General features: G+C 35.1%; 1 protein-coding gene across 8 annotated transcripts in view; it reads left to right on the forward strand.

Moving 5' to 3' along the window:
- Positions 1-14,080, forward strand: part of LOC142318198 (retinol-binding protein pinta-like) — a 69,408-nt gene that overhangs the window by 33,008 nt on the left and 22,320 nt on the right. The window lies entirely within an intron of this gene.

A 14,080-nucleotide genomic window follows, 5' to 3' on the forward strand; every position in this document is an offset into this window, starting at 1 on the left:
TACACCTTCTGGTCAGGCTATATCATATTTTTGTATTTTTTTTTTTGTCTAGTTATCCCAGAAAAAAGTTGATAATTTTTCTGTTTTTAGCCTTGTTGTTAGCTGTGAAATTGTTGTAAATTGAGAAATTTAGCTGAATTGTAGTTGAATCGTGTAATTTAATTTTTACTTTTCATCCAGTAACTACATATTTTCTTTATGTACAGTCCTTTAGGTAAAAAGTGATTTTTAGTGCTTGGCCCTCCAGTACATATGCAGTCCACTTTAGTTTATAGTTCTGTGAATTAGAAAACAAATTAAAAACATTTCATTGCTTCTTCTTTACATTCCATGGCAGCTTCTGCAATTCAAAAATATGTTTATAGGGATTGGTCCCTCACAGAGGTCATGTTATATCTAATTACATTTTAAAAAAAGCTTTTTTGGAACAGCACCCTTATGTAGCCTAGACAGATTTTTTCTTTTGTTTTCAACATGGTTTAAAAAAAGCTTTTATCATTTTTGCAAACTAGGTTTTGCATCCAATATTCTTTTAAAAGGTTACTTCTTTTACTTTCTCTTTTGTTATCCCTCTGATATTGGAGCTTTTCATTCATGAATAAATGCCTTTTTTTATTTTTGGTAAAGTAATGGGTCTTCTTGAAGAAGGCCCTCAGTTTTCAAATACTTCCTAAATATATGAGGGATGTTCACATTAATTTGGGACTTTTGTTAGACTAGAATATAAGTGGAGATTTTTGTACATTTTGTTGGTTGTATACATAAGGTACAAGTGTCAGCTATACCACATGGTGCACTGGAGTGAAGCAATGTTAAAAAACAACAACAACAGTCAGTTATAAAGACTATCGCATCTAGTGTAGTGGATGGATATGTGAAACAGCATGTTATAATGAAATTCCTCATGAACGAAGGTGTTAAACCCAGTGAGATTTATTTGTGACTCCTTTCACAGTACAAGTCTTTAATTGGAGTAAAACATTTGAGTGGTGCAAATGTTTTAAAGAAGCTGTACATCATTGAGTGAAGATCCCGGTTGAGGTGGTTTGGAGCCTACTGTAGTCATTCCCATGAACATTCAGCGAGTGGAAGAACTGTTCCTTGAGAATAGAGGGATAACTTGTCAGCAAATTGCAGAAGCAATAAATGTGTCTGTTGGAACTGTAAACAAAATCATTCACGACCATCTGAAGTTAAGTATGGTTAGTGCACGTTGGGTATAAAGACAGCCTTCTGCTTTCAACGGGCAAAGAAGACTTCAAATCTGCGAAGAGTTAAAGCAACGTTTTGACAAAGAAGGTCAGCTTTTTCTCAATCAAATATGAGCAATGAAATGTGGATCCATCATTTCACCCAGGAATCAATATGTGCATCAAAGCAGTAGAAGCATGCAGACTCACCACCTCCCAAAAAATGTTGAACAATTGCTTTTTCTGGCAAAATTATCAGTGTTTTGGGATAAAAATTATATCATTCACAGCGATTTTCTACCTGTGGCGTCAGTGTTAATAGTGAGTACTACTGCAAAGTTCTTCAAGATGAGCACAATGCTTTCAAGAAAAAACAGCCTGGTGTGATTAGTAAAGGCATTCTGTTGCATTAGTATGCATTAGTAAAGGCATTCTGCATTCTGTTGTGAGCATATGTGACCACACATATGCTCACACGCATGATACTAGATCTTGGCTGGGAGTTATTGCCACACCCCTTGTACAATCCAGACGTTGTCGCAGTGATTTTCACCTATTCGGCCCCTTGAAATTGTTCCTGGGAGGCCAGCATTTCAACAGCAACGATGTGGTGAAGCAGTCAGTCCTATGTTGGTTTCAACGTAACGACAAATCTTTCTACACTGTAGATATCCAGGCACTAGTGAAACGCTACGATAAATGTATAATTGTAGATATAAATGGATTACATTGAGAAATAAAAGTATTTTTTACTATTATAAGTGTGTTCTACGTTTATTAAAAATTAATAGTCCTGGATTGACTTGATCTGAATGCCCTTCGTACGAGGTCTAGTTAAGAAACCTTCATAAGACTTTATATAATTCAAAAAGAAGAGATACAGTTAAAACAATCAGAAATGAAGATCCAGATGTTAAATCTGGGTTCTCTGCTATGAGAAATGTGTTATCTGAGGACTGAGTTCTCCATTACATAATAATATCCTTGCAGACCCATTTTTGACTTAAATTTCTGTTACTGTTGTCCTAATTTTGCAGGTGGGCTTCAGTTGAATCAGTTGTATCAAATAAATTGTAACTTTATAAGCTGAAAATTCAGCTTATTCTTTTTCTTATCAATATCAATCCATGGGTTTACAGATTAATTTGAGTTTGCTGTGTTGAGAGAAATGCTTTTACTGCACCCTCACATAGTAAAGAATAAAACTGGTTTATGAACACATGAAGTGTTGCCTGACTGTTTGATTGATAATGTGTTTATCAACACATTTTACCTCTGGACAGATATATTCAAAGATTAATAAAAATTTCAAAATTAATAAAAAGTTAGAGTTAATAAATATATTTTTGGCTGTAAATATTTTTCCTGACTGATTCTAAGGTTAGTCTTAAAAATCCAATCTAGTTACCAACTCAATTGGTTGTACAACTACATTCATTAAAATAGAATCACAATGTATAAAATATTTCACAGATAAGCCAATGTCTCTTTCCTGATATGGAAACTGGCCTTGGCAGTTTATTTTCCTGATTTCCTTCAGTATTTTTGACTATGATTTTAAGGGCTAAGGTCATGAAATTATAAAAAGATATAAAAAGTTAGATTTGATATTGATGGGCAGGTATATTCTTCCCTATTCTTAAGATGATCATTTTAGTTGTTACTGTAAATGATTCTATAAGTTTATCTGTAGCTGAAAGCAGAAATACAGTGAGAATTGAGCCATTGTAAATTTACTAATCTGCTGTATCTCAAATAACAACTTCTTGTGCCCTCTGTCACCACATAAATGTACCACATAAGTTTAATCATAGTTATTACAAGTCTATTGGTGACCTTTGACCATAGGATTCACCAAAAAGATTCCTAAATGACCATTCTTCTAGGTAAGTGTCCATGTTATCCTACCAACTATACTGATTCCCAATATTAAACTGCCCTAGCCAACACTCAGTTTGGTGAGATTAAGTGTTGGCCAGGGCATCAATCCTGGCTTATGAAATTCATATTTTATAGGTCTGATGATTGTTCAGTGGAAATTGGTTCATGTACCAATCAGATTCCTGTTACTTCAGAGCCTCTTTCATGATCTCTCACTTCTTCCTCAGAAACTCTCTTCATGTTAAAATGATAATTTTATCACCATAATCCAACCTTGCCCATTCATTTTAGTGGCAGATTATTAACCTCAAGGTTCTTGACCATCAATGATAATATCCTTTTCCTCAAGGAATTAGATTGATATTTCTAGTTTACTTTTTAATTAGAGCCTAGTTTTACCTGATAGTCACTTAAGCTGTTAGATTTCTTAAGCAGCCACCATTCAGGAAACAGTGCTTGTGAGTTAGTCCCAAGGCAGCATCTTTACAAGATTCCAAAGATGCACTGTTTCTCAGATTCTGATATTTGTAATGCTGAAAACATAGTACACTCATATTTGTAACTACAGAACTGATAGTGGGGAGACAGCATAACAAAAAGTGATAGGTGGTTTACCCATCAGGGTAGTTTACCAACTTGCCCAGGACCTAGTTTTTATTAATACCAAATTCGCTGGCACAAGTAACTGCTAAGAATAGATTTCAGCTCCCTAAGATAGGTACCTTTCAAACTGCAAATTTAACCAGCTCAGTAGGAACTGGCATTAATACTCCCTGGAACATTAAGAATAGCTTCTAGAGTTATGTCCTTGAAAGAAAATAAATGATTAAACTACTGGTTCTTTATGGTGTTTGTGTGGTGACAGAGAGCTCAACAAGTTGTTACTTGAGATACAGCAGATTAATAAATTTACAACAGCTTGCTTTTGGTCAATTCCACTTTATTTCTGCTTTCCATCACAGAAAAACCTATAGAATCTTCTAAAATAATCATCTTAAGAGTAGACATTAATACCTGCCCAAGAATGTCAAGTTTATTAACAATCAATCCAGTTTATTATTGACTGATATAACATTATACCATTAGATTTAGAAGATCAGTGTATTTATTATAGTGAGAGTTTTAGCTACATTCCATTAAAATGTGATATTCTAATTACAGCTCTAATCATCATGTTTTAAAGATGAGTGATAGATGTACTGGTCCATATGCTTATTTATAATGTGATATTCATAAAATTATCATGTTTATTTTCAGGATAAATAAATTATTGACAAAATATAAGTAAGTTAAATATTGTTATTTACTTTTTTGTTAATGAAGCAATTTCATGAGTAACATAATTTGATCTATTTTTTATTATTTTGTTACATAAGCTTAATGACTGAAGCGAATTAAATTAATTAAAGACTTGACTTGAGGGTTTTTCCAGTAATTATGCAGCTATATATCCCTACACTTTTAATAATTATTTTATTAAATGGTATAGCTAATATATAGCCAGAAATATAGATAACTGTGTTGATCACTTCATTTCTAAAGGATTAGGATGCAATGTAGGTTGACAAAGAATTTAATTGGAAAATGGTATGTATGGTTGGAATCTATTACATACAAAGTTGCCAGATATTTACAACCTTCTAAATTTTCTCATTTAAAATTAAATGTGTACAATACTTGAACTTTTAAAACGTTTACCAAGTCATGTTTTATAACAAGCAGATATTCTGAAATTTTGAAATTACTTAAAGTTATACCAGTACCAAGAAGGATTGTGAAACAGGCAGGTATTGACAATAAGTCTGATTCCTGTTATTTAAGGTAATTAAAAGTTTAATATTAGTAAGTTATAAGATATTTTTCAGTTAATAATTTATAATCGGATTCTCATTTGGTTTTTGCCCAGGTTGATTGAAGTACTATAGAATGCTGTAAATTGTATTAATAATACCTCTGAAGATAAGCATTATATTAACTTAATATTGTGTGACCACTAAAACATCCAATATAGTTCCTCTTGAGCTTATTGCTTAGTATTATACTTTTTTCATTTGATTATCTGTCCACCACATAAGCTTGAACCGTGTACCTGGGAATGTGTACCTGGGAATGTGGGAATCTGAAAAATGCTACAATTTTGTAGCATATTAAAAATGCCATGCCTGACTGGGATTTGAACTTGAGTTCTTCCAGGTGAAAAGCTTAGAAAGAATTTTGAAGAATTCTTCACGTCCAATAGTACACCTAAAATGCAGTTATTCTATTTGTACATTCTTATAGAGGATATTTTCTGTATTAAAGGAACATATTTTAAAGTAGTTATAGTTAGTTATGGTGTTCCACAAAGGTTAATTTGGATTCACTTCTTTTTATAGTAATCATTAATGACCACCACAGTGTATCTGATCTAAGTTTGTATTCTGATGACACACCTCTTGACCTGTTTTTGCTCAGATTTTGAGGAGCTGAACAAAATATAATTGTGTCAGTTTAACAGCACAAAGGAATGGTTTTATATGAATAGTTTTTCTTAGGATAAAATTAACTAGGATAAAATCTAAAATGTGACATTTAGATCTTAAGAGGTTCAAAGTGATCTAAGTGGAATGAGAGTCCTGGATTTTTGACCTTGCTTCCAGTCATAGTTGGTTGTTTCATATCAGATATGTGGGACAAGATATCAAGAGTTGTCTTTTATGAAGAAAATTAAAATTAAATTTGAAATTTTTATGTAGGACGAACTGCTTTATATATTTTATGGTATACATGTATGGGGACATTCCCCACTTATTAAAGAAATATTGACTTTGCAAAAGCAAACTGTTACAATTTTATTTGATAAAGGTATTAGAAAACATTGCAAAACTCTTTTTAAGCAACTTAAAATGATGACATTATTAACTTATTTACCTGTTCAATTTGGAAACATAACATATCAAAGTTTATTTCTCATTAAATCAATGCTCATATTTATAACACAAGCAATAAACAGACTTCTTTATTACCAAAGGGTAGGCTGGAGTGTACAAAAAAGTTGGTTTTTGATTGATTTTATTTTATTTAATAAATTGCCAATTTTATTTTATAAACCCTCCTCTATGAATCATGAGACCTAGCCGTTGGTGAGGGGGCTTGAGTGCTCAGGGATACAGAGTAGCTGGACCGAACGTGCAACCATATCGGAGAGGTATCTGTTGAGAGCCAGACTAAGGAATGATTCCTGAAAGAGGGCAGCAGCTCTTTCAGTAGTTGTTTGGGGCGTGAGTCAGGACGACTTAAACGGCCATATCAACATCACTCAGTCCTCTGAGTACTGCGCAGCTGAAAGCAATGGAAAACTACAGCTGCTTTTTTTCCAAGAAAATGTGGCTCTCTGCATTTTCACATAGCAATAATGGAGGCGCCTTCCTTGGTAAAATATTCAATAATGGAGGCGCCTTCCTTGGTAAAATATTCCGGAGGTAAAATAGTCCCCCGTTCGGATCTCCGGGTGGGGACTACTAAGGAAGGGGTCACCAGAAAATTAAAAAATAACATTCTACGAGTCGTAGCGTGGAATGTTAGAGGCTTAAAAAAGGTTGGTAGGCTAGAAAATTTAAAAAGGGAAATGGGTAGGACAAATGTGGATATAGTAGGAATTAGTGAGGTTCGGTGGGAAGAGGAAGGCGACTTTTGGTCAGGTGATTTTAGAGTAATTAACTCAGCGTCAAATAATGGGCAGGCAGGAGTAGGTTTCGTGATGAACAAGAAGATAGGGAGGAGAGTGGAGTATTTCAAAACGCATAGCGATAGAATCATTGTAATAAGGATAAAATCAAAACCTAAACCGACAACGATTGTTAACGTCTATATGCCTACAAGCGCCCATGATGATGATGAGGTAGAGTGTGTATACGAAGAGATTGCTGAAGCAATTAAACATGTAAAAGGAGATGAAAATTTAATAATAGTTGGAGATTGGAATGCAAGCATTGGAAAAGGCAAGGAAGGAAATATAGTGGGTGAATACGGGCTGGGCAAAAGGAATGAAAGAGGGGACCGACTTATAGAATTTTGCTTGAAGTATAATTTAGTAATTGCCAACACCCAATTTAAAAATCATAATAGAAGAATATACACTTGGAAAAAGCCAGGCGATACTGCAAGGTATCAGATAGATTATATCATATTATATCATGGTTAAGCAAAGATTTAGAAATCAACTCGTTGACTGCAAAACTTACCCTGGAGAAGACATTGATAGCGACCATAATTTGGTGATAATGAAATGTAGATTGGGGTTTAAAAACCTGAAGAAAAGGTGTCAGATGAATCGGTGGAATTTAGAGAAGCTTGAGGAAGAGGAGGTAAAGAAGATTTTTGAGGAGGACATCGCAAGAGGTCTGAGTAAAAAAGATAAGGTAGAAAATGTAGAAGAAGAATGGGAGAATGTTAAAAAGGAAATTCTTAAATCAGCAGAAGCAAACTTAGGCGGAATAAAGAGAAGTGGTAGAAAACCTTGGGTTTCAGACGATATATTGCAGCTGATGGATGAACGTAGAAAATATAAGAATGCTAGTGATGAAGAAAGTAAAAGGAACTATCGGCAATTAAGAAATGCTATAACCAGGAAGTGCAAACTGGTGAAAGAAGAGTGGATTAAAGAAAAGTCTTCAGAAGTGGAAAGAGAAATGAACATTGGTAAAATAGACGGAGCATACAGGAAAAAAAAGGAAAATTTTAGGGTACATAAATTAAAATCTAATAATGTGTTAAACAAAGATGGTACACCAATATATAATACGAAAGGTAAAGTCGATAGATGGGTGGAATATATTGAAGAGTTATACGGAGGAAATGAATTAGAAAATGGTGTTATAGAGGAAGAAGAGGAAGTTGAGGAGGATGAAATGGGAGAAACAATACTGAGATCTGAATTTAAGAGAGCATTAAAAGATTTAAATGGCAGAAAGGCTCCTGGAATAGACGGAATACCTGTAGAATTACTGCGCAGTGCAGGTGAGGAAGCGATTGATAGATTATACAAACTGGTGTGTAATATTTATGAAAATGGGGAATTTCCATCAGACTTCAAAAAAAGTGTTATAGTTATGATACCAAAGAAAGCAGGGGCAGATAAATGTGAAGAATACAGAACAATTAGTTTAACTAGTCATGCATCAAAAATCTTAACTAGAATTTTATACAGAAGAATTGAGAGGAGAGTGGAAGAAGTGTTAGGAGAAGACCAATTTGGTTTCAGGAAAAGTATAGGGACAAGGGAAGCAATTTTGGGCCTCAGATTAATAGTAGAAGGAAGATTAAAGAAAAACAAACCAACATACTTGGCGTTTATAGACCTAGAAAAGGCTTTCGATAACGTAGACTGGAATAAAATGTTCAGCATTTTAAAAAAATTAGGGTTCAAATACAGAGATAGAAGAACAATTGCTAACATGTACAGGAACCAAACAGCAACAATAACAATTGAAGAACATAAGAAAGAAGCCCTAATAAAAAAGGGAGTCCGACAAGGATGTTCCCTATCTCCGTTACTTTTTAATCTTTACATGGAACTAGCAGTTAATGATGTTAAAGAACAATTTAGATTCAGAGTAACAGTACAAGGTGAAAAGATAAAGATGCTACGATTTGCTGATGATATAGTAATTCTAGCCGAGAGTAAAAAGGATTTAGAAGAAACAATGAACGGCATAGATGAAGTCCTACGCAAGAACTATCGCATGAAAATAAACAAGACCAAAACAAAAGTAATGAAATGTAGTAGAAATAACAAAGATGGACCACTGAATGTGAAAATAGGAGGAGAAAAGATTATGGAGGTAGAAGAATTTTGTTATTTGAGAGGTAAAATTACTAAAGATGGACGAATATAATTTGTTTACATCAAAAATTAATTTAAATGTCAGGAAAAGATTTTTGAAAGTGTATGTTTGGAGTGTCGCTTTATATGGAAGTGAAACTTGGACAATCGGAGTATCTGAGAAGAAAAGATTAGAAGCTTTTGAAATGTGGTGCTATAGGAGAATGTTAAAAATCAGATGGGTGGATAAAGTGACAAATGAAGAGGTATTGCGGCAAATAGATGAAGAAAGAAGCATTTGGAAAAATATAGTTAAAAGAAGAGACAGACTTATAGGCCACATACTAAGGCATCCTGGAATAGTCGCTTTAATATTGGAAGGACAGGTAGAAGGGAAAAATTGTGTAGACAGGCCACGTTTGGAGTATGTAAAACAAATTGTTGGTGATGTAGGATGTAGAGGGTATACTGAAATGAAACGACTAGCACTAGATAGGGAATCTTGGAGAGCTGCATCAAACCAATCAAATGACTGAAGACAAAAAAAAAAAAAAAAATGTTATAAACTGAAAAACTTCAGTTAATGTGTAAAAACTTGTTACATAAAAACATTTTCTTTGGGTTCAATGAATTCCCAGAGGTTGAAGTTAATTTATAAATTCTTCTTGTGTTGCTTTTAAATTGTACCCAGATCTATCCAGCAGTGTAAAATAAGGAAATTATCATATATTAATGTAAATTTAAATGTAAAATTTATGTTTCTTTGTGTTTTCTTTTATTTTTATTGCAAAATCTATGTTTACATGGTGCATTTTAATTTAAACTATGATTTAATCAGTGAATTCCTCTTCTTTCACCAGCCAAACATTAGATGTCAGCATAGCTGTTCTGATTCCTATAGTAATTTTCATCTGTCTCTTCTTTTTGCAGGTTGATACTGTGAAATCACCATAGAGATCCTTTCTTCAAATACATTCTTAATAGGTGTATGCTCCATCTTCATTTTTCTGTGATTTGTTATTAAGACTGATAATACCTAACCTTATACTGAAAATGTATAGGTGCTTATAGTACCTTGGTTTATTATCATATTTTAATTTATCCATTCCAGTATTACTTTTGCCATTCTAAGAACCAATACCAAATTTCGATAGTATTGAACTATAATCTGTTTAACCTTTTTTTTCTCCCCTACACCCCCGGATGGACATACAGTAAAACTCAGCCCAGGGGAGTGTCCTTTACTCTAAGGGGCCTCCCCCTATCAGCAGTAAGTCTGGCATGGTAGGTCCGCCCCCCTGGTTGGATCTTTTCATTCTTTATTGGCCACTCTAATGGAGGTACTCCATTACTGGATTCCCCCCCCCCTCAAGTATCGGATCTTTTCATTTGTATCTCCTAACCTAGTCTCCCTTGCAGTTCTCAATCGATTATCGGAACTAGCACATCTTGGCATGCTGGCTCTCCCGATTGGGGCTGTCCACACAACTCTACTCTAAAACTCTCTTCTTCTACCTTCCATATATTTGCTTTAAAGCACCTCCCTCGAGTATTCCTCTACTTTCCTCCAGTTACTCTGCGACATCAGCATATACATATCCTCTGGCTCCAGATTTGCAATACCAGCCCGAAATGTTGTTCAATCCATTCCTCACACTTTAAGAGGGTGTGGTCAACTGTATCCCGTTCACCACAGTATATACCGTCAATCAATCCATACACTTCAAAATTACCGTGAACAAATAACATTTGCGTCAGATAAAAACTCGTCTCACTAAACCTTCTATTATACCACACTCTTAAATTGGGAATTAGTCTCCTTGTCTATCCAGCCTTGACACCCAAGTTCCATATGTCTTGCCATACTCTTAGTGTTTCATTTCTATCTTCAACACTGTCACCGCCTTCATACTTATGGACATGCTCAAGAACCAAAAGGTCTATGGGAGGAGTCCCGGCCAGTACACCGCGTGATAAGTTTCCTATTAAGGAAACAAGAAAACATACTTATCAAGAGCAAGTTCCAGACCATGGTCTCTCAACCATATATGGATCAAATCAAGTACAGCATTGCCCCTTATTGCAGGATCTCCTGTTCCGTCCTGCCACGGGACTAAATCATCCGCATAAGCAATTGACTGCATATGCTGCAGCAACTGAACACCCAATATGTCGTCAAAAACAATGTCCCAAAGGAGGGGGCTCAACACTTAACCCTGTGGGTCTCTTCCAAACATCTGGAAACTGAAACACAAGTAATAAACCTTCTAAGTCTCCGTCTTGATCCATCTCTCATTTAAATAATCGCCAACTTGCTTAATCAGGTAATTACTAATGCCCTTATTTACCAGGGCAGACATTATAACATCCCAAGCATGAAACCAAACGCGTTCTGGATATCCAAGAACCCAAAACAGGGATACCCCTAGTCCTCCATGTGCCTTTCCCAACCTCTTTAGTCCAGTGTACCACTCGTTATACAGCTTGAATGGCTGGTCTGCCTGGCACGAAACCATATTGATTTTCATGTATACCACCTTCTCTGTTGAGCTCCTCCATGATTCTTGACGCCAACAACCTCTCAGCAACTTTACCCAAATTGTTAAGGAGACATTACAGTCTAAACCCTCCGACCATGTCATCAGCACCCTCTCCACACCTATTAGTGACACTGCAGCCAGCTTCTATTATTTTGCAATTGAAGTCACCCAGTATTATGACCCTTCTTCTTATTCGAGCGACCAGTTCATGTAATTTATTCATGAACTCGGCATAACGGGGAATGTTACAATTTGGACTAATGTACAATGTTACTGGAGTATGCCGGTAGGAGGCATACTCCAGTAACTTCTTCAGTAAGGACCTGGTTCTTCCACCTGAAGTGCCAAAAACCGTCTTGTTTGATAGTTCAAATATTCTACCAATACCACCTTTCAAATCCTCAGCCATCTTATTGACGCTTTGTGTGGAGTCAACCACCACTACAAACACCATGTGAAATTGCAGCTCAATTTCTTCACCAAAGAGAACCTTTGTCTGCAGTTTAATTGCGAACAGTTGTTCCGCTTTCAATCTGCCCTTTCTGCCAGGCTTCTAGTGTCAGGAACCCTTCTAAGAACTGACAATGTAAAAGAGGCATCGAGAGCTGCTAAGTCGACCACAACTTTTATGTCCTTATCCACACTATCAAAATAGAAACCCCTCTTGTCTTCCACATAAATATAAGCAGCTTTAGGCCAGCGTTTAACTATCAGACCCACCACCTCATCATCCTCGATTCCATTATTAAGCTGCCATAAAATATCGTCATTATCTGACTTCGCATCAGTTTGTGCTGCAATCTCCTGAGTGCTTATCTCCAGTGATCTATTAAACAAGGCCATCTTAAATCCAGCTATCTGCTTGACTATATTATACATATATAACTCAACTTGTTTAATTTCCTCTTTGTATTTTTATCAATCGACTTGTGCAGAATACAAGCTGCAGTTTCCAATTTACAAATCCACTCCACTAGCTCACTATCCAGGTCTCTTTCCTCAGTTCTAGGAGGACGCCGTCTCTTCTGGTCTTCTGTAGGACTATTATCACCAGTATCCACTATTGGCGTAGCCTCCATGGCCAACGATAATGTGACTTCAGATGAAACCTCTGCACTCTCCTTGCTGGTCAATGCCTCTCCTTTCACTGGAGAACGATGCAGAACCGTCCCGGGTTTAAATGGGTTTCCATCCATGTACATCAACTTCCTTCCAGAAGACAGATGGAAGCTCAACAACCTCAGATTCTAAGTAAATTATTGAAAAATTTACTAACCAACAATAGCTTTAGGTACAAGCTATACAATAACTTATCTACCTAAGATAAGAAATAATTCTTATTTTCTACTTCCAATACACACAAACAGTACTACAAAGCGAATTTAACCCTTATTGCCAACAGGCAATAAAAACTCAAAATCACTGGAAAATAGTCGTCCGTTGTCCAAAATCATCAATGTTTTAAAAAAAACACGTCCTGTAAATTATCCACTACACTGATATGAAAATATTTTTGGAGTTCCTCAAAGTGAATGATGTCTATGACCTGTTGTAATTTTTCTTTCATTCATCCACATTTCTAAAACACTTTCATTTAAGAAGTTTTTTTATCTGTAAACAAAAAACGTCTCACAAAACTAGGTAAAACAAATAGGGAAATTGAGAAAGAACATGGAAAGCAGTGTGAGTAAGTATATTTTCATGTTACAGAAACGTCTTCCTGGGCATAATCATTGCTCATTCTCATGAAATCTTATTAATATGTTCATGTAAAATTATTGATTCATTGTTCATGCAGAAAAAACAAATTCTTCGAAAAGTCCATTTCACATTGAAAAAAAACACTCTTACATTCCCTTAATACATATATTAAGATATAAAATGTGAAAGGGATATTTGAAAAATCCTTTTCACATTCAGTCTAACTTGATGTACATTTCTGGAAAACTTAAAATCTGGAAATCACCAAATTTTCATTTGCTTGATTGTTGTTTAATTTCAAGATCATAACTGTAACACCAACTCATTTCCTATCACAACCTTTGAAAAAAATTCTGGGTTATTTCAAAGTTGAGCCTTTGAATCATAGCATGTATTTTTACAGCAATTATGTTACATGTTCAAATCTTCTGTTGTTTGAATGAAACAAAATTTGTTTGAATGAACAAATTGACTTCATAGTCTTACAATGAAGTCAATTCAGAAATCTCTTCATTGCTTGATGATAATGGTCTTCATAAATCGACTACCTTTTCTGCAGCTGTTGTTTCTTAAGAGAAAAAAAAATTCATGCATACTCTGTTCTTTGTGATCAACCATAACAGAACTTGCAGAACATGTTTTCAAGCCCTGAAAGCAGCAAGAAATACCTTACAAACCACACAGCACAACACAGAACACAGAGAAGATGAGTAGAATACTATAGTCTTGCTACAACTGACAGTGGACCCTACAATCTCAAGTAGGCATTCCCCAGGTACAGATTTTAATTAGTTTTGGCTACTCCAATATAGAGTTTGTAATGAGCATTATAAATATGTAATCTTTCTTGTTTATGGACATCCTTTTTTGGTATGAAATATCACAATCTGAATACAAAAGATGAGTTTCTGCCTTTTCAACACTTCATTATCAAACACAGTTTTACTGCTTATCAGATCTGTACC

The sequence above is a fragment of the Lycorma delicatula genome, chromosome 1, assembly GCF_047948215.1.
Source record: "Lycorma delicatula isolate Av1 chromosome 1, ASM4794821v1, whole genome shotgun sequence".
In the NCBI taxonomy this organism is placed as follows: Eukaryota; Metazoa; Arthropoda; class Insecta; order Hemiptera; family Fulgoridae; genus Lycorma; species Lycorma delicatula.